Here is a 27,554-nt window from a genome sequence, read left to right on the forward strand (position 1 = left end):
CGGTTACTACTTATCATCAGGTAGGCTGGCAGCTTGTTTTTCTTTCTAAATTGCATAAAAATATCCTTTTGAATCATAAATACTATATATTCCTAAATCAAAATTTATAATAATTTGTCGTTATTGAGATGTATATAAACAGTTAAGTATACAACAAAAGATCTTACTTTTATATTTACAAAAATAGTAAAGACTGATAGAATAATATTTCAAATCAGCTCTATGATATTTGTAGGTTACAAATAAATATTTTCTATTTCTCCTTAAGCGATCGAGCTTAAAACATTTATTGTATAGACAGTCAGGAAAATTATATTGGATTTAGTTATTTACATTGTAAAAGGCCATTTCCTACGTAAATGGATGGATCAACTGGAATTTTCTTGTATTATTCTAATAATTTAATGGTAACGTCAGCCGTTTATTCTAAAACTGTTTCGGTTCTGAAATCTATTACCTACTATTTATTACCTAAACGTAATGTTTAGGTAGATATTTATAGGATTCCGACATTTGCGATTTGGTAAAACGCATTTTATAAAATTTAATAATATTCTCAATATTAAAATAAATTTAATTCGATTATTATAAATACATATCATCAACATTATCATATCAGCTTAACTGTCCACTGTTGAACATAAACCGCCCCTATAGGAGTTTTGCCAGTATTCGCCATGCTTGGCAGGCGGACTGGCAACCGCAGTTAGGCTTTGGAGATGTTTTAAGAGGGACGTTGCTGTCCATCACTCGCTCTACCTTAGTGGCCTCTTACGATACCCAAAAGAAAGGAAGGGGTGGCCTATTCTATGCTGAGACCAAATTTCATGTTACACAATCACTTCAATCGTTTGGTCTTCAAGCTAGATTACCATGTTTTTCGTGGGATCAGTCAACGAACATATGAGAGTACAATCCAAAAGAGGCTGACCTAAACCAAGCCCGAAAAATTCGTATCCTTAATTGGCCTGACCGGTAATTAAAATAAATAAAACTAATTTTTAATTAAGTAAACTTAATTATAAGTATTTCTAAATTGTATTTTTTTATAAATCTACCGCACAATTCGGAATGCAGTTTAAGCTGAGAAGAACGGGCAAAGAAACTCAGTGTTTTTTTTAATAAATGTTGTTTAAAAAAATGTGAATGGATAAATGACTATTACGGACTTCATATTGATAAAAAAGTACAATCAATCATAGTATTCTTGAACAGACCGATCCAAAAGAAGCATCCGTTCACGAGTATGATGGATGGGTCAGTCGTTGTGTTCAACCATACTATAGTGACCCAACGACTCGGCTCACTACGTCGTCTATGGGTATCGTGCTGTTTAATCAAAATATAGTTTAAACTAGTAGTACTACTATATGTAGATAAAGGAAATTCTGAATACGTTTAAGTTTCTTGCTTAAAAGAAGGAGTATAGAATTTACTCTTGTATTAACCCCATCTTATTTTATGACGATTGAAACTGCTATTTTTCCTGAGAAGTTGTTATTAAATAATATTTATTTATAAACATGCAATTTGGCGTTGTTAATTAAAGTATTTTCGTAGTATTTAAAACAAAATTGGACATAAAATACGAGATGGCGCTAGAATCGGGATTTGTGGTTTTTGTTGATTATTTTGTAATTAAACTCGCCAATTCAGAAATTTTACTTCAAATTGTCTGTACAAGTCTCGATTTCAGCGCCATCTATTATTTATTGTCTAATTTTGTGATCAAACATTTCGTCATGTTTTTGTCTGTGTGTTTTTTTCATAATCTGAAATCGCTTATTTGTTGGGAAAAATATATATTTATTTCTTACAAGTATACAATAACTAGAATAGCACTATTGGATAAATGCTAAGAAGAGATTTCCCAAATTTCCCAAAAAAAACATGAATGGAAGACATCACGCGGACAAAGTGAGACATTGTTAGCTAATTTAATTAAATTAGAACCAACATACGGACAAAGTCGCAGGTCATCGTTAGCTCGATCAAAATCGATAATAATTTCTTACTAAAATAATATATTTTTATACAATGTAAGTATTTCTCACAATAAACAAATTTCGACTGAAACAAAAGACAAAATGAACGCTTTTATTTCATACCGCTATCCAGCGGATGCATGGGGCATTTTAATTTCTCCCCAGAGTGCGAACATGTCGGCTGACAAGGGTCCCTCCAGTATCGACAGGCTATTTTGTAGTAGCCACGAACATCGTCCTTAGGTCATTAAACGTGTCCATTGCCGGGTGTCGGATGATGTATCGTATTCGATATTACATTATGGACACTTTAGATGTAGTGGCGGAATTTGAGTTGGTTTAGGAGCATTAGCAATTATTGGATGGTGAAATTTGTTGCCACTTGTCTTTGATCACTATCCATTGTGTATTCTGCTTTAATAGAAAATTATATTTATTTGCTTACTGCTGGTGGGTGGATTTTGCCAGTAGTTGCCACGTTTGGCATAAGCATAAATGAGGATATAGTAGATATCAAAGTTATGAAAATATCCTAAATAAATATTTGTTTTACATTTTTTTATTACTTATAAGTACCAGTTGATAATTTTAGATCTCTTTGGCAACAAACTACACTTTTACAAAATTATAAGATGTGTTCAGCAAAAGTTTGTTTTTAACCTACTTCAAAAAGAAGATAATTTTTAATTCGGTTGTATTTTTTTTATATTTATTACCTCAAACTCCGTCAGTTGTAAACTGGTTTGAAAAATTCTTTTTTATCTGAAAGGATATACTTATTGATTAATTCCATCGACATTTTATTAAAATTGGTTTAGTAGTTTTTAATTAAATGACTAGTTTTGTCACAATTGAAGGCGGTTATTTTTACGCGACTCAATTTTTAATTATAAAGGCTGTATTTTAAGAATTTGAGATCTAAATTATATTACGAATTTGATTTTGAAGCTATAAAATAAATAAAATAAAATCAGTTTTCCACACATATACCATTTACTACACGTACCTTGTATTTTATTATAATTCTAGATATTATTTTAAATAAAACACATTACAAAATAACAATAACAACGCTATAACAATAATATTCATAAAATGAATGCATTTGTCATGTACTTAAACATTATTAAAACTTCATATATTTTGCACTAAAATGTTTATAATCGCATAGATATTTCATATGCAATTACGACTTTAAAGTCGTAATTGCATATGGCACTATTAATAGTGCCGCCGACGCGTTCTGTTTATTTGTGAAGTGACTTGAACTTTTTATGGCCGCTATAAACTGGGCAGTGGTAATAAAAGTTTAGTTTACGTTTGCTTCACAGCTTTACAAGCAATAGCACCGTGAGATCGGCTAACCACAATCATCATGAACATATACAAGTATATCTGTCTATGTATAAGACTTTTATTCTTATATGGAAATAAAAAAAAATAGTTTGAAATTAGTATAAAATCTGATTTATTTTATTAAACTAGTTCTACGCAATATAACTGAGATTATCTAGCCCTACCTTTTTACAATAATTGCCGTTTTATAAAAAAAAAAAACAGTCATTTATGGAGCTTCTTAAAAATATGAAATATATATATAAAAATCTCGTTCTACAAAGTTTCTTTGCTCTAATTTCTAAAAAAAGTTCAACCAATATTAATAACTTTTTTAAATTTGTATTTTTTATTTCAATTTGAGAGACAGTTTAGTATATATCCCGATAAGGCAAAATAACGATTGTCAAGACAGCTACTTATTACTATTTATAAAACCTATGTTAGTTTTTTAATGAACGATAATGAAGTGGTAACTCCGTTTGCGCTATTACTATACGCTGGCGGGGCAACAGTGATGGATGATAGGAGATGATGAAAGCAGGTCAGTTGGCCCATCTTGACGAATTCAATAATAATTAACTATGATCGTTTCCAGGGAAAACCACGCTGTGGTTGACCTTGCTGTTGTTGACCTCGTTGGTTTGTATATTACTAGCAATGGGGTAGTTAGATCCTATTATTAACAATTCATTTCCCCCAACCAATGCAGGTATCTAGTTTATTTATTGAAACAATACGAGTGTATGTTATAAAACTTGATATAAAATTTTACTATTCCTGGTTTTATTTTATATCTATGGCACAGACAAAGAATAGTACGAATGTAAGGGGTTTTATAATCTGTTGTCTTGTCAGAGGCTGTCAAACGTCTTTTACCATAGATAAAATATATTTTTTACCTTCGGTCCCTCTTTCATAAGCCGTCCACTTGTCTTGGCATTGGAGGTAGGAAGTGGAGGGAAGTGAACCGAATGACAGAAGGATATTACTGCTGGCAAACAGATTTTGGCATGTTAGCACTGATTTTGGATGAATATTCAGAAATCTGTGGGATCTGTATAAAGAATAGTGTTATAACTAGTTTTCTATAGAATCTAAGTAGCATATTCGTAAGAATAAAAAATAGTACTATTTTCGAAAATATCTGTTCATTTTTTAACAGTGTCTATATATATACATATATATAACGGGAATTTTATAAACTTACTATATTTGTCTTATACGACAATTATTTCGACTTTATCCTTCATCTTCATTCATTCTTCATCTTTTTCAAAGGGAGTACAATACTTTATGTCGCTGTGTTTCCTCTCACACTGCGGGCTGCAGCTCGCAGATCTCATGAAGATGTCGGTGCGAGCGAGGGTGGAGGCGGAGGTAGCGGTGGTAAAAGGCAATGGTGCTGCCGGAGATAATGAAATGAGATGCTGCCAGCTGTGTCTAGTGTCGTTGTAGTTGACTGTGATGGACTCTTGTTTTTACTGCTGTTGTCTTCTGAGCTGTCCAACACAGCCTGGCACACAAAACTTTGCATGTCAGGCTGTGTTGCAACTTGTAATGCGAGATGACTTGCGGTGATGCAAAGCGTAGTACTCCCGTTGAAGAAGACTTCCAGAGGAAGTCGAAACAATCATTGGAAACGACAAACATAGAGTATATTCATAAAATTATCGTTATATTTATTTATTTTAATTTTATACATATATAAAACAATAGTACAAAACTCTCGCTTGTTTTTTTAAGCCACGCAACCTTTTTTTACTATTATTTAGAAGTTTTTTATGGAAAATTTTTGTGTATAATTTGTAATTTTGCAGAGTTACTTCATAGTCTTATTTTACCTTATAAATATAATAAAACTAACTAAACGATGTCTGTAGATAAAAGATATTTAAAAAAAATATTTATTAGACCAACAGAATTGCCTGTCTGTCTATCTGTATGTTTGTTCTTGCATTAAAAAAATAATATAAAAAATATATATAAAAAAAAATAAATTCAATAAACTACTACGTCAAATTTGATTTGTTTTTTTTTTAAGTGTATTCTTGTAAATCTAATTTAAAAATTAGTGTATATTTTATCTTGATACGTCATCTAGAACTGCTATATTTCACAGGCTTTCGTATTTTTGAATTCCATTTATATGAAATAGCAAGTAAAAAGCTAAATATATTGCTTAAATAAAAAGCACGAGTTATTGCCATTGATCATACATTTTTCTTGATTATCTCTTGAGAAACTAAAGAAAAGTTGAAGTGCTTTTAGCCATTAAAGTGATATTGAGAAGATTGTTGAGACAAATTACAAAAGTGGCTTCAAATTCAGCCGCATAACGAATTATGACTAATTGAGTTTTTCTATATTTAAAAGTTAAATTGGTAACAGAGAAAATATAAAAACCTTGAAATAAATATAATAGTCATATTCTTATCTAAATAAGAATATTATGAAAAAAATAAGGTGGAGGTTTATTCCAAGAATAAAGTAGAATATTCCCTCAATTATTGTATTAAATTCGTTACCAAATATGTTCACTTATATGAACTCCATTTAAATATGCCTTCAGGTAGATGAAAGTGTTTGTGCTAACTTTCATAAGTGAGGGTACAAAGAGTAAATAAATCTCTGTAAAAAATCTTTATTTAGTAAAACTTTGTACTGAATTAAAAAATAGGACACGTAAATTCATGCAATTAACTTATGATAAAAGCACAAAAAAAAAACAAACATAAAAAAACAAATGTGTGTCCCCAAATAAATTGAATTTCATTGAAAAGATCCGGACAAAGATTTTGCACAATTCTCCAGGGTCGGATTTAGTGAAATACTTAAAGTGGCTTACAGTCCGCGATTGCGTGCGATAGGCAAATCCCACGTTCGTCTTTGTAGCTATATAAAACGGTCCTAATACGGACATATTGGCTGCGGTCATAGTCAGAAGCGGCGCGGGTAACGTCGTAAAATAGCTCGTAAATCTCGAGGATATGTATTTTTGGAACAAATTGGGATAGATTTTAATTTAGGTATTTTCTTTGTTTTTCTTATAGGGTACATTTAAGTTTTGTTTTAGAATATGTATTTGTATGAAAATTTTGTAGTTAAATACTTTATTTTTAAATTTTTTTGCTTATATATTATATTAATTAATATTGCATTACATTATCATCACCTATATTACCTATATTATTGTCTTATATACATGATATATTAAATCTGTACAAATAAATAGCATTTCCTTTATTCTGCCTTACAAAACAAACTCGTATTTGTTTCTTAAAAGGAAAAGCCCTCCACAAAATTAGCGGCACGTGTACGTTTAAATTGACAAGATTGTTATTGATAAGTAAGAATACAAATAAATATACCTAATACGCTAATGGAAGAAAATGTATACTGAATATCATACATGCCCATGAAATACATATTTCGAATAAAAAGAGTAGGTAAAGTCATAATGATTAATGTGAAATCTTGCCTTTCTAATTATAATACGCTAATATGTTATTTCTGTAAACACGGGTTATTATATTGGCATTCTCCAAACTAATTTCCATATTCTATAGGTTCAGCTGTACGTATTGTCTTTCTATGCAAAATGCCCATTTAGATTTATAAAGTAAATCGTAGTGATATCTAGATATCAACAAGAAAAAAGATAAAATTGAAAATTCAATTCTTTACAACCTGTGTTTAACTTTAGTAAGACATTAAATAAATGTTTAGTACTTATATTCTTTGAACCTTAAGGTGATCATAATATAATAAAAAAATGGATTACATAAAAACGTGCTTACAGAGATAATATGATGATGATGATTCTTGTAAGCGAAGTTTTAATCTTGCAAATTTAGTCGATTGTCATCATATTAGATACATATATATAAAAAAAAAAAAAAACCATCAGAGTTCTGGATGTCTGCTTAGCTAATAACTGCAAACTATGAACCTGAATAACCGTGACTATTGCTATGCAACTATTATCAACTGGATTGTTTATTTATTTGTTTTATTAATTTTATTACAGTGTATGAGACTGATTATATATAACAATAATCATATTGTTTTATTTATACTCGTATTAAGTATTATAAACTATCAACCCGCGTATTTTGAAATAAAAAGTACACCCTATGTGTTAATCCAACTGCGATCCATCTGTATACCAAATTTCCATAAAATCCATTCAGAAGTTTTAAGCGTAATCGAGAAACTTTCTCAATTATAATATTAGTAGAATGTGAAAGTTTGTAAAGATATTTCGATATTTGATATTTCTTACTTGATCATGCTTAAACAGCAGAACGTATTTAGGTGGAATTTTGTCCTCAAAATAATTATTATATATTTACTTATTCTTTTCCTAATTTACGAGAGTAATATCGTGGCTTGCAACTTTCAACTATATTTTATTTATATGCAAGATAAAGTCAGCAGACGAGGTATTAGGGACGATTTTGTACAAGTAATTGTAGTGTAGGTCGACATTTCATTAAACGAAGCAACGTCTTCAAATGTGTTGCACTGAATCAAAATGCAGGTTATAAATTTTTAGTACATAAAAGAATAACAAAAATCAATCTTTAAATCTTGGGGAAATTACTCTATAAATATACGCATCATCCTCATTATTATGTCAGGTAAAACATGATAAAGTTTTTATGGGATTTTTAATATAATAAACATACAATTAAAAACATCAATAAAAATCAAATTAATCCGAAAGATGGCAGTAAGTTCGCTTATATCATGTTGGATTTAAATATGCTCGGCGAATTTTGGCATAATATATTTACTATCTATATGACAATACTCGATAAATGCCTCTGATTAAATTCGCAGTTGTCAATAATTTTGAGTGTTTGTTTAGAGTGTTGATAGTAATACACATACTAATGGTAGTGGAATTAAACAAAATAATTCTAATCAAATTACCAATGATATGGACTTCCATAAGATAACACCTAGTTCAATTAAATATTATCAATAATTTTATTTTTTTAAACATAAAAGTTACAAGTACCTATATTAATATAAAAAAATATATAATAAAATTTGAATTACTTCTATGTAGATTTAAGGTCTATGTTTGTGTAACAATGACAGTGTTATTTTAAATTGGAAAAGTTTTGTATAAAGCAATCATTGTTTTCAACACGATTTGAATTTTAAGTGGGCGTTGTGACTATAGTTGAGTGTTAAAAGTGTAAAATGTTAAAATGCACCAGAAAATAGAAATAAGTCACGTTTTATTCCTTACCAACAAGCAAAACAATCAAATCATATTTAATTTTGATTTCAATATAAATTCTTCTGAATTCATAGCAGTTTATATTAAAATTGAAATTATATCTCCATCTCCAATATATATATATATATATATATATATATATATATATATATATATATATATATATATATATATATATATATATATGTAGTATTAAATAGCGAGAACTGGACGCCTGAACAAATGCACCTCCTACTAAACAAAATATTTCTGATGGCAAAACGTTAGAGATTTATATTAAATGAAATATAATAAATAAACGAGTTCATGACATTAGAAAAAAATAGAGTAATCGGAAGCATTAGTTAACTGTTCTTAATTTTTTTATTAATTTGATGTGTATATTTTTATTTTCTGACATATCATAGAAATATTTATAGATTCATAAGTGAAGGATAAATAAAATCAAATGCACAGAGTATTGAAGTATTTCTATATAAAAAAATAATAAAGTTTTTTATATGTTAAAAAGTATATTTGAAAGAAAATTCTTACAAATATGGAAACTTTTGGATCAAGACTTTTCACTTCTAAGTAGAACCATTCCAGTTTTAATGGAGCGTTTAACGGGAGCTTTTATGTTTTAACATTTCTCACATAAGTTATGTTCTCAACTCAAGATTTATTTGGCAAATTATGTGTAACAATTACACCAGTAATAGCTGGTATTTAACGCAATAATATTACATAAAACGGTGGGAGTAATTTATAATAAATTTTTTTGTATAATTAATTTTATTTATTATTTAATTGGCACAGAATGAAGAGCATATATAGGTATATAATATTCGTATATTAGAGCATACACGTTTTGAAATTATGGAGTTATTACAGTTTGGAAAGAAACCGAAAGGTTTCATTCTTAAAATATTAATCCATTTTGGGTAAAAAATTTAATAAGACAACAAATTTTTATACTAAGGTTTATGAATAAATATGACTTAAACGTATTGGTGATCATAGTTAATTCAAAATATCTAATTATATGTATAACAACCAACAAACTATACAATAAAATTAAGTGTATATTAATTTAAATGTTATTAAAATTTCAACTTAAAAGCAGTCGAAATTCATGCTTTTAGCTTGAAATTAAACAGAAAAGCTTTAATAATCTGATTTCCATGAATCAACTCACCAGACCTTGACTTTGTATATATTTGCTATAAATAAACATGAAAAGAAAATTGCATATTTTCAATATATTTCAAAACAAATTGAGTAATTTTAGAAGTTCTATATTTGAATCTTATAGTCAAAGTCTTAATATACGATAGGACCGATTCAAGAGTTTATTACGTATGATCAATATTATGTCTTCTAAAAAATTCTAAAACGTAGATAATATCGTTGAACAGAACAAAAAAAGATTAATTATAAATGTTTACAAAATTATTTCTTTAAACATTAAACTATCTTTCAAATAATTTTGCAGTGAAAAAACTTTACAAAAACATAGAGAAGTTTTAATATTTTTTTAGAATTTTCTTTTGTTGGAGCAATTAATTCGTAGGAGTATATATTAACATACTAATATAAAATATATCCGTGTTTAAGGCAATAAGTAGCTGTACTTTGTATCTCTTTAAAAGGTGAGATATAACGATAAAATGTCAGGATACACAGCACAACATTTCTTAAAAATACTCTTCAAAAATAGCAACGAATGAGAAGAACGACAGGAGTCATAGTGTATTTTACATAGTGCTGATGGTTTTCATGTCTATAGGAGACAATTATTATTTTATATTAAGTGAAACGTCAATTTGATCGCTATTTTAAGTACCATCAAATAGTAATTTTGTATTCAAGAAATAAATGAGTGATATAGAGTTCCTATTTAGATACGTGAGGGGGTGATAAGAGATTTAGGGACCGGTCATCTGTTATATCGGTCACGTTTTCTATAAAGCGTATTTTATTCACTAGACAGAACATCTGTTACTGAAAACAAAGTTCTAAGAGAGGTAAGCTATTATTGGACAGTACTATTTTTAGAAATTTAAACTTAAATTTACTTTAACACTTTAACAAAATGACTGTGTTGTAATAGTGTTGAAATTACAAGTAGACGTGAGTAGGTGGACATTTCATAAAATTAAGTCTTTGGTGAAATAATTTTATATTAAGTATTTATTTACAGGCCATTAAGTATTTTTTGTTTTATTATTAGATAGACTATGGTTATTGTTTTTTAACTTGTCGCTTGTTCAGCTTATTTGATTTTGCAAGATGGGACTTACACGTTATTATCACATGTTCTCTTCGGAGTAATTTGGATTAGTAACGAATACGTGACCCTGGTAATAAAGTCTAATGAACTTATTGCTAGTAATTTATCCCATCAGATCGACCTTCACGCGGTCCCTCAGGATGAGCTAACTGACCTGAACTCATTCTTACCTATCATACTCACTAGTATTTGTCAGTCTATACCAACAGCGCATGCGGAGTTACTATTCCATTTTCATTCCTTTAAAAAAAATACATAACACTACATATATTATTATAAATATTACAAAATACGAATAATAATAACTATTATAATTATTTATTTATATGAAATTCATACAATTGTTGTTCTCTCCCAAATCAAATTCCTGTATATTTTTCTCTGGCTCATACAGGGATTTTTAAAAATATCTTATCGAATATTTAGATTCTTTATAACAAATATTGTCGAAGTCAGTCGATCATAGAAGTTTTAATAGGGCGAATTCTAAGATTTATTTATGACACAGTTACAATGAAATGCTAACAAAATAATAGGTACAAAATAAAATCATAACTTCTTATTATATTACAAGTTATATTATGGTAAATAACATGACATACTTTTATACAGATAGGTATAAAAGTATGTCATTTTATTGATATTATTATTTCATATAAAACGATACATTATGTGAAATATTAAGTCCATCATATTTAAAAAGCCTTATTTATTCATTTTAAGGAATATTATAAGTGATATAAAAGTGTACTACCTTTTGCCACCTTTTATATGATTAATCGAGCCATCCGACTAATCATTAAATTTTGCACAAGCACAGTGTTTGGCTTGAAGCAGGACAAGAGCTGCCTTTTATTTTTAGATACAGATTATATATATCAGAAAGGGATTTTTTTATTGTCACTAGGCAACTATGTTTCGGCTTGAGGGATAGTAAAATTACAGGGGATGGCATACAACCATAATTCTCAAAAGTGACAACGTATCAACAACAACAGGGGTGATATGGTGTATTCTGTGATGTTTATATGTACAGACGACTGTGATCACTTTTGACCTGATGAGACAGAAGCTTGTTTGCTATTTTTTAAACTGTATAAAAAAGTTAAATAAAAAATCCTAGTCACGAAGTTACAGTCACTGGGACGGCTAAAGGATGGAAGAGGTTGATAGGGATCAATGGAATGGAAAACATATTGCGCCGATCACAGATATAATGCTTGGTACGTGCGCCAACCCTAAATAATGGAACAAAGGCAGGGCGATGACAAAACCAAATAATGGACGATAGTTTTCCTCCTTTCTCGGTTCTGAACAGCTTGTAAATTCTAAAAATGAAAATAAAACTCAGAAATCAGACAGCGTGTTAAAAAGAAAACGATATAGCTTGCGTGCCACCTTTCTGTATTCTTTTCTCATACTACGTATAAGTGCTGATGCAGTATACAGAGTACGTTTCTTTTACAGAATTTACATTTATATTACCTCAGTTTATACGGCAACGCAGAGCATACGAAACTAGCAAGTTAGTTTTCATTTCTTGCTTTCTAAGCAAACGTGTGTAAGGGGTAGGAAAATAAAAACCAGAACAAGTCCGAGTGAGAACTCGTTCTCTATGGGTAAATCACTATTTTGCAAGTTATAACAAGTAAAGTTTATATATATTTATAAAATTACTAAGACTAGTAGAACGCAGCGTTCACTAACTACTGTGTGAAATACATTTGAATGTTTTGTTTGTCATTTTATAATTTTCATTATATCAGCCATTATCTCTCGATTGAGGAGGTTTTGCTAGTAGTTGCCACGCTTGGCAGACTGGTTGGCAACCGTAGTTAGACTTTGGTAATGTTTAAAGACGGATGCTGCTATCCATCCTTCGATCATTAAGTTTCCTAAGTGGTCTCTTATACACCCAGGGGAAAGAAAAAAATGATCCATTCTATGTCGTGACCACAAAGAAATTTGTTTGTTATTTACTTACACATAAATTGTTGAATAAATTTAGTTAAATTTTATACAAAGATGTATTAATTGTGAATTAATATGAAGCGAACTTGTGCAATATCTCTTGAATTCGAGCAATTGCATTGTGAATTCATGCGGTCAATGCTGGGTAAAAATAAAAACTAAACCCCTGAAATGAATACTTGCTTTTGTGTGTTTGCTCGGAAATACTTGCGTAAAGGATAGATACCTGCGAACCTTTTAAATTACTTACTTTAACTGTCAATAACTTTTTATAAAATAAAAATACTCCTAATGAAAATTTGGGTCATTATTTTATTTATTAATTCAGCCGTTAACTGTCCACTGTTGAACATAAACCTTCACCATAGTTTTGCCAGTAGTTGCTACGCTTGGCAGGCGTGTTGGCAACCGCAGTTGGGCTTTTAGAGATGTTTTAAGAGGGACGATGCTGCCCATCTCTCTACCATTAAGTTCCCTTAGTCGCCTCTTATGGCACCCACAGGGAAGGAAGAGGTGGCCTGTTCTATGCAGCGACTACGCGGCCACATTATTTCATTATGAGTATTTAATAAAATTGATTTGTAAATTATATGAAAAGAAGAAATAAAATATTCTTTTTATAACATAAATCTATTAATAATATTACATTTATTTATTATATACGTCAGTCTACGAAAATAACTTTGCGAATTTCTATAATAAGAGAAATTTGTTCAGTGACGAGATTTGACGAGGGCACAAACAAAACCTTGTACCTATTTGCGAAATAAATATAGGACAAAATTCATGGTATACAATTATCTATTCGCAAAATTCATATTTCTGAAAGAATTTCGTGATTTGAATACTTTTAAATTGCTTTTTTCATGGTTTGATGTGTCTACCATTTTACGTACGGTAGTTGAAATTAATTTTATAAAATGTAGTTATTTGATATAACACCATGCAGTGAATAAATGTTACTTTATTCAATATAATAAATATTGTATTTAATCAACCAAGATATCTACAATTAAATAAATATAATTGAACGATCAAAATTTATCTCTTTGTTTGTGATTTTATTTTTTCTGAATCTGATAAAAAATCAAAATTTTTGAGTTAATTTGTGTGTGTAGAAACACCTGAGTCTTCAGGAATGGCAACGAATGGGAGGTATAATGGGCGAAATAGTATACTCTGTTATGTCCATGGTACTGCTCATGTCTATAGGCGACGGTTACCACCTTCCATCAGGTGGGCCGTCAGCTTGTTTGGCATTCTAAGCTGTATAAAAAAATCTACTTACTGTATTTTATTATAATATTATGTTGAAATCAGTTTATTCGTTTTGACATAATTGACGTAAGACACATAAAATTCTAAAAATGACCTAAGGATTCCACTGCTTATTTTTAGAACATAATGCACAGACAATTTTACAATAGATGTAATATGTATTAGAAAATCATGTAAAAGTGGGTTAAATATTTAACGACGTAAATATGCCATAATGGTAGAAATTGAAGTATTTCTTTACTTTAATAATCCATTTTTTCTCCAAAACTTTTCATAGCAGTACTTAACAACATCTTTAAAAGTATCGATTGGAGCCATGAGGGTATATGGATACTGAACAAAAGACTAACACACTTATGTTTCAGATGATATAGTACTTTTTTCGGTTTAGAAAAAATTACAAGAACTAGATTTGGAAAGTAAGAAAATTGGCCTAAATATGAATGCAACCAAAACAAAGATCATGACAAACCACAGCAAAAAAATTATCACAATAGAAGAGAACCCTATAGATTATGTGGATAGTTATGTGTACCTAGGTAAAATGGTCTCTTTCGAAACGAACAGTGGAGAAAATGAAGTTGATAGAAGAATAAACATAACATGGAAGAAATATTGGGCTCAAAAAGAAATCCTTAAAGGGAACTACAGTCTCAACTTAAAAAAGATAATTATGGATTCCTGCATCCTTCCAAGCCTAACATATGCATGCCAAACATGGACCTATACAGAAAAAATAAAGAACAAAATCCTATCATGTCAGCATGCGATGGAAAGAAGTATCTTAAAGTTAAGAAAAATACAGAAAATAAGAAACACTGATATTAGGAAGAAAACCAAAATAAAAGATGCTCTTCAGCATAGTATGAAACAGAAGTGGAGATGGGCAGGTCATATAGTGAGGTACAAAGATAAAAGGTGGACTCTCCAAACAACAAAATGGCGAGGTCCAGCAGGAAAAAGAAATGTTGGAAGACAAAGAAAGAGATGGGAAGATGACATAATAAAGATAGCAGGAAAGAACTGGACGGGTATTGCTATAGACAAGGAGAAATGGAAAAAGATGGAGGAGGCTTTTACCCTTGGGGACCACGGAAGTGGATAAAAAAGCTATAATAATAATAATAATAATAATCCATTTATGATCTATTGTTGGTCACAAGTTGAGAGCCCCATACAAGAAGGATATACTTGATTTGATATAGGGATTTATTCGTCAAAAAAAAAAAAAAAAACGTAACAATGGATCTTTAAGTTCTCTATTTTGAAGGAATTCATAAGCAATGGTACTTGCTTACCATCAGATAGGCTGTATACTTTTTAATCACTATCTTTGCTATAGAATGACAGTGAATTTATTTCTTAGTACCTTTTTCTATTTCCTATTTTCTTTTTACTTCTTAGTACCTAATCCAATACTATAAAATTTGGTATGCACTTACTATATGAGATGGAGAAGGACATAGGTTACTTTTTATCTCGGTGAGTAAACAAACTGGTCACAGGGACGAAGCCGCGGGTGAAACTTAGTAGTATAAGAAAAAGTTAAGATGCTTACAGCTTTTGTGTGGTACACAAATGTACTGCATTAACATATAATACTTTTTCAGACAGGCAAAGCCCTGTGCTACAACTAGTATCACTTATTATTTACGGAGTTTGTTATTCAAGTTGCCTAATTTAACATCAACGTTCTAGCACCTTTTTGTTACTGTTTTACTTCAATGCTGAACACGCATTGGTTGCTTCGAGTCACTCGTACATTATTTATCTACCACCCTCATAACTTTTCAAACAATTGCCCTAACGTTCTTTCATAATATTCGAAAAAAATGTTTTACATATGGATAAGTACATTGGAACGCGAATTCATAATTATTTCAATTCCATATCACATATTCCACACATGTTCGAATACTTTATTTCACATTTTTAGTGTTATATGATTATACATTGAATTCTGGTAACCTAGGTTTTTTTTTTATACAACTTAGAATGGCAAACAAGGTGACGGTCCACCTGATGGAAAGTGGTAACCGTTGCCTATTGAAATGAGTAGTACCACGGACGTAACAGAGTATACTGTTTCGCCCATGCGTTGTCATTCCTGAGGACTCAGGTGTTATTCCTCTTTACCCTGTAAATTCACGTCATATCTCACCCTTCAAACCGAAACACAGCCATGCAAACACTATGTACTAGAGGTGACTAATATATAGCAATATCTATATACTGGTCCAATGACGAATATATTAAAAGTCTGTTATCCAAAGAATATTACAGACATATTTGAAAATAGATATCCGATTGATATGGGCGATATTAAAATAGATAATGACCTTTTTTCCACCAACAATATCCAAAGAAACTCAATATATAGATATCAGATCGGTATCCATATTACCCATGCCTAAGAAGTACCTTGCATTTATCACGTAGATTATGCTGCACAAAAAATGGCTGCCTGTCGCGATAAAATTAATATTTTAAATTCCCGACCGGGACTTAAAAATATTAATATTATTAATACTTTTATTATTTTTTATTTGATCGTAAATTTAAAATACGTATTAACAACGCAAAAGTTAAAAATAAATATTGATTCATAATCTCATTTTAGTCAAATTAAGAGCATTCATTATTGCCGTGTGGTTCTGGTATAGATTAGGCTACCTCTTCCTTTCTCGTGGGTGTCGTAAGAGGTGACTAAGGTTGGGTGGGGTACGGGCAGTTAAATCATCTCCAAAACCTAACTGCGGTTGCCAATCTGACTGACAAGCGTAGTAACTACTGGCAAAACCTTTAAGGAGAAGGCTTATGTTCAACAGTGGACAGTAAGAGGTTGATATGATGATAAGAGCGTTCATAACTTTTGTTCAACTTCGTGAATATCAGAAGATAAAATAGTGTGTTAACTACCGAAATCGTTATGATAAGTGTGGATCTTGTATAACGGTGAAATCTATTAATGACAACAAGAATTACAATAATCGGTTGAGAAATGGCGACGTGATGTCATTTGATACTTATAAAAGAACAGACGAATCCAGTTTAAAAAATTGTTAATTAGGTCTAGTTAATACAATTCACGATTTAGGAATCCCGACTAACTGTTGTTTAAATTAAGAAAAGTTCCTCTAAAGTTTTTAATAATTATTCCATTAATTATAAACAATCGTAATACTTTCAAGAGCTTCCTGAAGCTCAAGCCCGATCAGCGTAGTTTCATTCAATAACAAGATGGCTGTCAGAAGTTGAGGGGACCGTCAGTAATTGAAAAGGGCTCAGAAAACCTTTCTGAGATCAAGGACGGCTTGCTAACAGCCCATAGATGTCCTCATCTATCTCAGGTATACGATGTATGTCAATAGTATATTTTAAATTAATTGTTGATATCATCAGCTTATATTTAATATTATAAAAAATACTATAAAATCACACCAACTGCCTATCCTCCAGTTAGGATACGCTGTTCTGTGTATATGAGAAATCAGACAACGAATATAAATATTGCGTTACGCAGAATATCTAGATTCGAAACAATATAGGTTCGATCAAGTATCGAATCCGGGAGCTCTGATACGTAAAGAAATAAACTTTCGGTTGCAAGGATAATTATTAAAATTGCTTAAGTTTTAGCAAAGATTAGAATTTTCAACTTATGCAAATCGATAGCAAAATACGAAACTAAATCTATTACTATTCATCATTACCATCATGTTTGACATAAGCCTCCCCTTTGGATGGTTTAGCTAGAATTCGCCACGCTTGGCAGGCGGGTTGGCAACCGCAGTTAGGCTTTAGAGATGTTTTAAAAGGGACACTGCTGCCTATTTCTCGCCCTCCCTTCGTCGATTCTTACAACACCCACGGGAAAGGAAGGGATGGCCTATTCTATGCCAGGACCACACAGCAAATTACTGTTCATGTGTGTACCAAATTTCATTCAAATCCATTTATCGCGCATTGAATAACATACTTACAAATATAGTTTTCATATTTTTTATAAATTATTTCAACTGATTATTATTTTTAGGTTTTCATACAGCGTAGATATATCTGTATATTATTTGATATCCAATTATACTCACAAATACACTTAACCGTTGAGCGATGCCTGACCGGGCTTTTAAGTTGGTGCAAACACGGACAGATTTATTTCAGCGTAAGTAATCCTTTTAAGCCTTCACAAATCGTTAACGTGAAAGCAAGGTAAACAAACAAAAATCCATTTGAAACAGGACAAAGTGTCCCCCTATTTATAAACAATTACTTTGGCCGTAACGAGTGGGCTGTGTCACGGATGGGTATTTTGCGTTTTCAGAGTCACCCTAACGTTAAATATTGGAGGGAAAGATATTGTTAGTGATGGGGTCTAATAGCCCCATTGCTAGGAATATACCCGCTCAGGTCGACCTCCACGCGGTTCTCCCTGGAAACCATCATGCTTAATTCTTATCGAATTCATCATGGTGGGCCAACTGACCTGCATTCATTCTCGCCTATCATCTTCCACTGGTGCCTCGTCGATGTATACCGATAGCGTGAGTTATCATTCCATTTTCACCCATTAGAAAAAAAAAGTTAAATATCTATGAAAATGATTAGTGGATATTCCTGAAGATTGTAAAGGAATTAAGTCTAAACTTAAAGAAGACACTTTTTTACTTATAATGAATAAACTTAAAAAGTACTTAACTGGTTTAAAATATATTTGAACTATAGTAAGTTACGTTATCAGTGATTAACATACATCCTCTGCAGCGTCCTTTCTAAAACATCACTAAAGCCTAATTGCGGTTGCTAACCCACCTGCCAAGCGAGGCAACTACTGGTAAAACCCCCCTTATAGGGGAGGCTTATATTCAGTGGGCAGTTACTGGCAACAGCCATTAGCTGTATGGATGGAGGGATAGGAAACATAGCCTGCATTTAATTAAAAAAAAAAAAAAAAATATTCTGCCTTAACTACCCGTGCGAAGCCGGTGCGGGTTATTAGTATTCGATAGATCTATCTATCCATTTGAAAAATTACTCGGGACTAAGACAAAGATCTTTAGACCTCTAATCTTACATATATTGAATGCTTAATTCAATTTTATAACTTTTACATACAAGCCGATTACGGAGACTTAACTCCACTTTGTGATAGTAAATTTTGTTACACACCCACACATACAATATTTATCTCTATAATACGTTCCTCTATAATCCTACTTAATATTATAAATGTGGATGATTGTAAATATGTTTGTATGTTTGTAATGCAATCACTGTATTTTTTTTTTATTTATTCTTTATTGACTACATTACAAAAATGTCTGATACAAAAGGCGGATTTAATACTATATAGCATCTCTCCTAGTCAACCTTTGGCAAAACAGAAATGTAATTAAGCGGTGAGAAATGTTGAAGATAAACAGTATAGACTTATGCATATTGACTTAAATTTTTTTTATGTAATTTAGAATGGCAAAGAAGCTGATGGCCCACCTGATGGTAAATGGTAACCGTCGCCTATAGACAGTAGCAGTACCATGGATATAACAGAGTATACTGTTTCGCCCATGATACCCCCATGCGTTGCCATTCTCTCTGTACCCTGTAAATTCACTGCCATATCCCACACTTCAAACTGAAATATAGCCATGCAAACACAACTGCTTCACGGTAGAAACACGAATGGGAAAGAGGTGCCCAAGCAAACGACTTTTGTACAAACTCCCTCTGGTGGTCTTCAATGTATTGAACTATGTGACTGTATGGATTCGAATAAAAGTTGATACATGTATAGGATATATTTTAACAGATTGGATACTTTATAATCTTATTAACGTGGACAACACCGCGGAATACAGTAAGTAATTTATAAACACAGTAAATCTTAATTAAATAAGCTATACAGTAGCATATTCAGTTTCAAGCGAATCCGTAGACACATTGCCTCAACGTATTCCTTCGTTATTGTTAGTATTTTCTTTTTAGTTAGGCACCCTGTAGTGTAGTTTCTTTAGAAGATTATTTTGTTCCAAAAGCCCGAGCAATTTCAGCTTGAATGCCAAGAACGAAACCGTAAGGCTGGCTATCAGAGTAACTTGTTGTATGTCAGACATGAAATGTTAGAGTTAAGTGTGTTATTTGAATTAGCTAGAGGACTGATGAAATGAGTTTGTACACAGAGTGAAATATTAAAAATTAATTTTAATAAACAACCTGTATTATAGTCAGCATTTAATTAAATTTACATTTATTATAATTACAGTGTCGTTTGTGTATTCTCCACATAATAATATAAATAGAAATAATATTTTATAGTTAGTCATTATTAGAAATAGCATGTTTTTGTTTTCATTTAAATAATAATAATAAGTGTTTTTGTTTTTTTTTAATGATTTTATGGTATCACCTAGCGACTTTGTCTACATTAAAATATCTTCTAAGTTAACATATTTTCGTTTGTGTAGAAAAATTTATTCAAATCCATTCAACCATTTAAATTTTATTGAGAAAAACAAACAAATATTTAAAATGTTTTTATTTATTTTGATAATTATAATAGGGTATAGGATTATTGTAAGACAAAATAATTTTAAAACAGATAAGTTAATCAAGTGTCAGTAAAACACACGTACAGAATGACAGGATGTTTTGTAAATACATCTCACGAAACACACACGTTATTACAGAAAATCTACTTGAAATTTTACATTTGCGTTGCTGCATTCTAAATATCTTTAACTAGCTATATCTCGTAGTTTCTTTCATGTGAATCAGTACATATTCTATGTAGTAAGTTAGGATATAACGTACTCGTGTTCAAAATTTCATTGAAATCTGTTCAGTAATTTTTACTTGAAAGAGTGACAATCTATCCATTCGTCCATCATTACAAATTTCACATTTATAATATGCGGGGCATAAGTTATTATAAAGGTTATGATGCCCCATTATATACTGGGACTACACGGCATTACCTACATTACTATAAATAATAAATAAATAAATATATTACTATATAGTTCGAGACTTGTGTTTGGGATACTAACTCAACGATACTATATTTATAATAGATACATATATAGATCTCCAAAAAACATCAAGGTTAATGCGCCACGGAGGACGACTATATAGGTTTGTTGTAAGATTGATCTCCTAAAAACATCAAGGTTAATTCCTGGTACATTTATTATGATGGTCACAATGGATCGACTGACCTAACGATGATGACCTGAGGATGAGCCTCATCTGGGGGGAAGGAATTGTTAATAATGGGGATTAGTCGCCCCATTGCTAACAATATACCCTCTTAGGTTGACTGTCTTGCGGTTCCCGCTGGTAACCATCGTGCTTAATTCCAAGTGAATTAATTACGAAGAACTATTTGACCTGTTTAATTTTATTCATCTTCACCTATTTTCCTTCCTGATGCTCCGCCTGTGTATATTATTAGTGCAGGCAGGATTACTTTTGCATTACCACTTATTAAAAAATCTTTACAATTATCTATGATCATTCATTGCTATCTCGCCTTCAAATAGTACCGTAAGTGGAATTATCATACTAGTGCCATGTTCTTCATCTTCAAAAAAACAAACAGATTTTTGTAAGTCGTTTGTTTTTTTGAAAAATATTTTGAAAATATAAACATTATTTATTCCAATTTATAATGTGCCTTTACAGTAACTAACGATAAGTCATAAGGAATAATTTATTGGTATTAAACACAAGAGTCGTGTAACGCAGAGACGTGATAAGCATACGGAGGCCCGGTATGATGCGAGAGATGCTGAGTGCAGATTGCAATATCCGCTGCATTTAGACAGACTCTGCTTTGAACTGTGTTGTGTAAAGGATGCTATTTACTTAGTTACAACACTTGGTATTTACTTAATGGATATTTCATATACCTATTCGGTAAAATAAATATGAAGATGTAGACAGCTTTTATATTTATATCTAGTATTAGTGTATCGCTCGCTACTTCGTATGCGTGCGTTTCAATCCATAGTAGGAAAATCTACGACCTCTTTAAATCAGTGTATCAAAATAAAACATATACCAGATTTTAAATTAGCCCTTCAGGAATATAATTTTGAACACCGCATCCAATTTGGTGCAATAGTTTTTGCGTGATGCCAGATTAGACATACAGACAGACAGATAAGACCTCTAAAAATTATTGATCTGGCATCTATTGGTCTCATTAATACTCCACATTTAATTTTTTCTTAAATATCTCTCATATATCTATATCTATCGTCGACTTAAATTGCTAACACAAACGAATACACAAACAAACATACACACGCATACACATGCAAGCGACGCGATCACACACTAGCGCGATTACACACACGCACGCACGCACGCACGTACTCACACACACTTACATATGCGCTTGTACGCCGATTTATGACGAGATTTTTCGTTACACATTAAATTGAAAATAATTGAGTTTAGAACACGTTGCAAAAAGGCTGTTTTAATCCTCATAAAATGGATCAAAACGAAAGTAAATCCTGCCCGTTTCACAAATTATCAAAATCGGCTTACAATTGACGTCATAACTGTGCAACATAGTTACAAAAAATAATATAGACAAATTGAGATTTTTTTTTATCTACTAAAAGTCGGATTAATTTGATAAGAAAAGAAATAGATAATTGTGTGCGAATAAAATGACAAAGCCATTTTAGTTGCAAATTATCCTATTAGGTTTCAAGTCTTGTTTGCCTGGGGTTTCATTATTTAAATAAATACGTGATAATGGTGAACGGTCGACGTAAGTTTTGTGATTTGATTGTCATTTTGGCGTAATTGCCTATTTGCACGAAAAACATTTGCTCGGAGTTCGAGTGTTTATGATGTTTGTTGAGTGTCCTAAAAAGTTTGCTCTGTCACATTCGTATGGAAATATGGCGTATAAAAGTTGTCTTCGGATTTTTAGCTTTTGTTAAGAGTTTTTATATTTAATAAGGCTTAAAAATTGTTAATCGACAACGTGGCGCAACAGTTGTTTTGTCCCAGATTCGAATCCCGATCGGATCAATTTGAAATAAAACTTTTCTAAATTGGCGCGGGTCTAGGCGTTATTAGGTCTGGTAGTCCTCCCAGATGTTCGTACGTTAGTTTTTTATAACTTAGATATTGTAGCTTGAGGTCCAGGTGATTAGGATGACTGTGGGTTACTTTTTTTATACCACAAATGTGGCAAATACGCACTAAAATAAATTGAAATTTAGTATGATGAACCGGTGTCGAATGAATGTAACACACTACCTCATCTTCCGATGGTTGCGACTTAGATCAACACACATCGTAAAAATTTGTATTTGTATATCTGTCAGTATTGATCTGGATGTTGCATAGATAAATGCTGGCGATGTCAGGTTAGGATGAATTCAGGTCAGTTGGCCCATCATGATGAATTCACCAGGAATCAACCATCTAGAAATGCTAGAAATAAAGCTGCTAGTTCCCACTAATATGTACTATATACCTATATACTAGTTTGGAACTAGATGGTGTTGTCTAATGCCCAGTGCTATTTATTTATTTAAATAATTAATTATTCATTATTATTGAAATTTAAAATAAAACCTCACGTTGTGTTTTGTATATAATTTGCTAAGACATTTGTAGTATCCCTAATAAATACTAGTTAAAAATATACCAATAGAAACACATAAAAGGTAATAGTAACAAAATATAGAAACAAGATACTAATGTAAAATAAAGAAATATATAAATTCCAATTGAATAAATAGAAGAATTTTTATATGAAGATACATCAAAATATTCGTTTATTTATAACTTCCCAAGTTATAAATAAACCAATATTTGTCTATAAATATCTATATCAAATTATGAGAGAAATCTTAAATTAATTCAAAACTCAACCGACGATTACAAAGTGGCAAGTAGGTTGTTTGTATCTAAAAGGCGCATAAGAACTTCGCTTCCAATAATGGAGTTTCCGTGTATTTTTTAAGAGTTTTATCTTAACTCTAGGCATGTGCAATAACATTTTGTACTTTCTTTTTTATTTCGCAAAAATGTTTCATATGAAATTTTCCGAAAAACATATTTTAAAGTCACATTTATTTTGAGTATGGTGGTGTAATGGTGTAGTGCTGTCCAATCGCGACTCTACAGTGGTGCATGAATTTGAACGTGGCGGACACAATTTTTTATATGGCTATTTATAGTTATAAGTTTCCAGTTATAATAAACATTTTTAATAAACAAAATAATTCAGCAGACAGCACGAAACCAATATGTGGTCATATTTACAATAATTGTATTTTATTGTACCTACTTTTTTCTTTAATAGAATACACCGTAGGACGATGATATGTTTCATGTGTGTTTGAATTTAGAACGCGGAATCATGTACCTATAAATAGATTTTAAATTGTAACAACAGTGTTTTGTTTAAAAAAAAAGAGTAGCCTCTATCATCACATAATGATTGTTTGAATAAACTCTATTGATTGTAACAAGGACTATCAAAATCGGTTCAGAATTTGTGACATAATCTTGTAATTCGAATAAAAATGGAAACGAATTGAGTAACTCCTTCTTTTGTAAATCTCTTAATAAAATAAATAGACGGTCGCCGCCCTGCAAGTAAATGGTTATGACATTCAAATAAATACGAAAATTTAAGCTTAACTTCTACCATATTTTCAAGTGAAGGCTCCCGGATGGTAATTCAAGTGCTTACAGTAAATGGTGAAAGTTTACAACTTGGCCCGAGGTTGTGTTAAATAGGAAAAGTTCATCTTAATACGAGACATTTTTACAATGTTTGCTTGAATCTTGTAAACACTGAGCGTTCATTTACTTTTTCACAATAAGATCACCTATTGTCTGAAGAAAAACTAAAGTTGAAAAGATTTTTATTCAATTAGATACAGATTAGACAATTTAAAACATGGAATCACTATCATTATCTCAAATATATTGTCACTCGTGAATAATTTATGATTTTCATTAACTTAAGTGGTGGGACTCGAGATTAAAAACATTAGGGCTTGAAAATCAACAGCGCAATTGCAGCGCTATCTAAATCAGAGCTGAAAATTATGGCACACCATCTTGTTACGGTAGAGTGAGTATGTTCAGAGGAGCTGGAGTGTACTTCTCGCAAATTATTACCCTCCCTCTGGCCGTTTAAATAATCTCGGTGTGCAATAAAAGCCGGCCGAGCGATAAATATATTGCAAGTACTGCTTCGGCCATTAGAGGGCGCAGTGCAAACATCGCCTCGATTAATGGCGCTCGGACGGCGGGAAACTTGCCTCTTGATGACTAGGACTTACATAGTAAATTTCGTCTAGGCTGCGGTTAATATTAGGTGTTACTAAGTGACTGTTTCCCGTGGCTTTGTTTGCACGGAACTTACTTCTCATTTTTATTTCGTAGCAACTCTTTAAATGAAACACCGAAAGTTAATTTGATAAGCTGATTCTCATTTCCTATATACTCTTATATAAAATTTAGCTTATGAAATCTCATAATTATTTTATCGAATAAATGAATTATTAGATCTTTTTATATTTTTTTTTTTAATTTCCCATCCTCGTTGGATGGGAAACACACAAACACGAAGTTGATCGGATACTCACTGTTTTAATGATCTATTAATTGGTGGGCACAATCATCGTTACCACTACTTATAGATAGATATGCCTACCTATATATTACATATATAACAGTGAGTAATACTAAATTCAATTCTTTAGGTATTTCTGAGTTCGAAAATTGCAATATGACAGTAAAGCAAGATACTGTGGTAACACAACATTAGAGGTACCTTCATAGTGCATTCTGTGATTTCCATTCTACCGTTCATGTACTTATTAGCAATAGTTATCATTTTACATCGTGTAAGTCGTAAGCATGTTTGCCATTTTAAGTTTTATAAATAAGTAGATACATTTAAAAGTGTAATGACTGTATATTTTTAGTTACCGATTATATCTTTAGATGTTATCATACATAAAGTCATCATCTTGCAAATTCGATATAAAATCCAAAATAATGTTATTGTTATGAAAATCTTTTATCTAAATTAAAAATCACATAATATCCGTATAAATAACTCGAGAAACTGCATTAAGCAAGAGTGCTCGAGCAAAGTTTTCGTATTATTGGAACGCATGAGATAATGATAACGGGAGTAAACTTAATATAGAACGTGAGCGTCGTAGCGTCGTGTACACAGGCCGGTTACCAACTTGGAACTATTGAGAAAAGTTTACACAATAGGTACTCCTGGAAAACTCCATGGAAACTGTGGCTTACGCCGACCTCATATTGGTGACTCTTCACTTTAGTTCCGTATTAAAAAAAAATCAAATTCAGAGAGGAAAAGGATCTTAATATAGCTGTATAGATTACGCGATACCTTCCATTTTGGTTATATACTAATTTTGTCAAGTTATAAAACAAAATCTTAAATTATGAGACATATTGAATTATATGAAATTAGTAGATTACATTATTACATATCAAATTGTCCATCGTTTAAATATTTAGTATATATATATATATATATATATATATATATATATATATATATATATATATATATATATATATATATATATATATATATATATATATATATATATATAATATATTCCACCCAAAGACTGTATATATTTAGGTCTAATGTATACAATGTTGTTGATGTTTATCATTCAATGTTTTTGAAATATGTTTTAGAAATATTAAACAGATGGATACTCTTTATTGTTGATTTAATCCATAAACACAATAAAGATATTTTTTATAGATACTATTACAATACATGTTTTATTATTTTTCTTTTTTTTTCAGTTTTTCAACAGGGTCAAAGTATTCTGTGAAATTGTATTTGATTTAACCTGGTGATATTCGTAGAAAAGTAGATATTTACTCATATTTATGGATGTTACCGTCTGGTCCCTACATGGAATAGGCCACCCCATTCGTTCTTGTGGGTGTCGTTAGACGCAACTAAGGGGACTTAATGGTCGAGTGATGGGCAGTGGTGTCTCTCTTAAAACATTATCAAAGGCTAACTGCAGTTGCCAACATGAGTACCAAGCGTGGCAAGTACTCTAAAAGCCTCCTTCGTGGAGGTCTATGTCCTGTAATGGACATTTAAAGGCTGATATGATGATAATGATTGTTTAGGCCGTAACTTGGTTGCGATTCCGTGTTGTAGTAGGTGTCGCTACAGGCTCATTCAAATCTCGCGCGGTATGTCGGCGCGGCTTTTCTGCGCATGCCCGACGATAGCGAGGCGACAGCCAATAGGAACGCTCCGTTTGATCGCCGCGGTTCTGTGAAACTGACGCGCGTGAGAGACTCTGTTTTGGTGTTCTCTCGCTGCCATGTTTGAATTAAAAAATTATAAAACCTTAAAAAGTCGGTACCTACATCAAGTTGCACCCTAAAACTTTTCTGT

At 31.4% G+C, this 27,554-nt stretch overlaps 1 pseudogene; it reads right to left on the reverse strand.

Annotated features, from left to right (window-relative positions):
• Positions 1-4,662: 4,662 nt before the first annotated feature.
• Positions 4,663-27,554, reverse strand: part of LOC113519044 (uncharacterized) — a 71,175-nt pseudogene continuing 48,283 nt past the window's right edge.

Source organism: Galleria mellonella, unplaced genomic scaffold, assembly GCF_026898425.1.
Source record: "Galleria mellonella isolate WM207_F2 unplaced genomic scaffold, CSIRO_AGI_GalMel_v1 utg159, whole genome shotgun sequence".
Classification (NCBI taxonomy): Eukaryota; Metazoa; Arthropoda; class Insecta; order Lepidoptera; family Pyralidae; genus Galleria; species Galleria mellonella.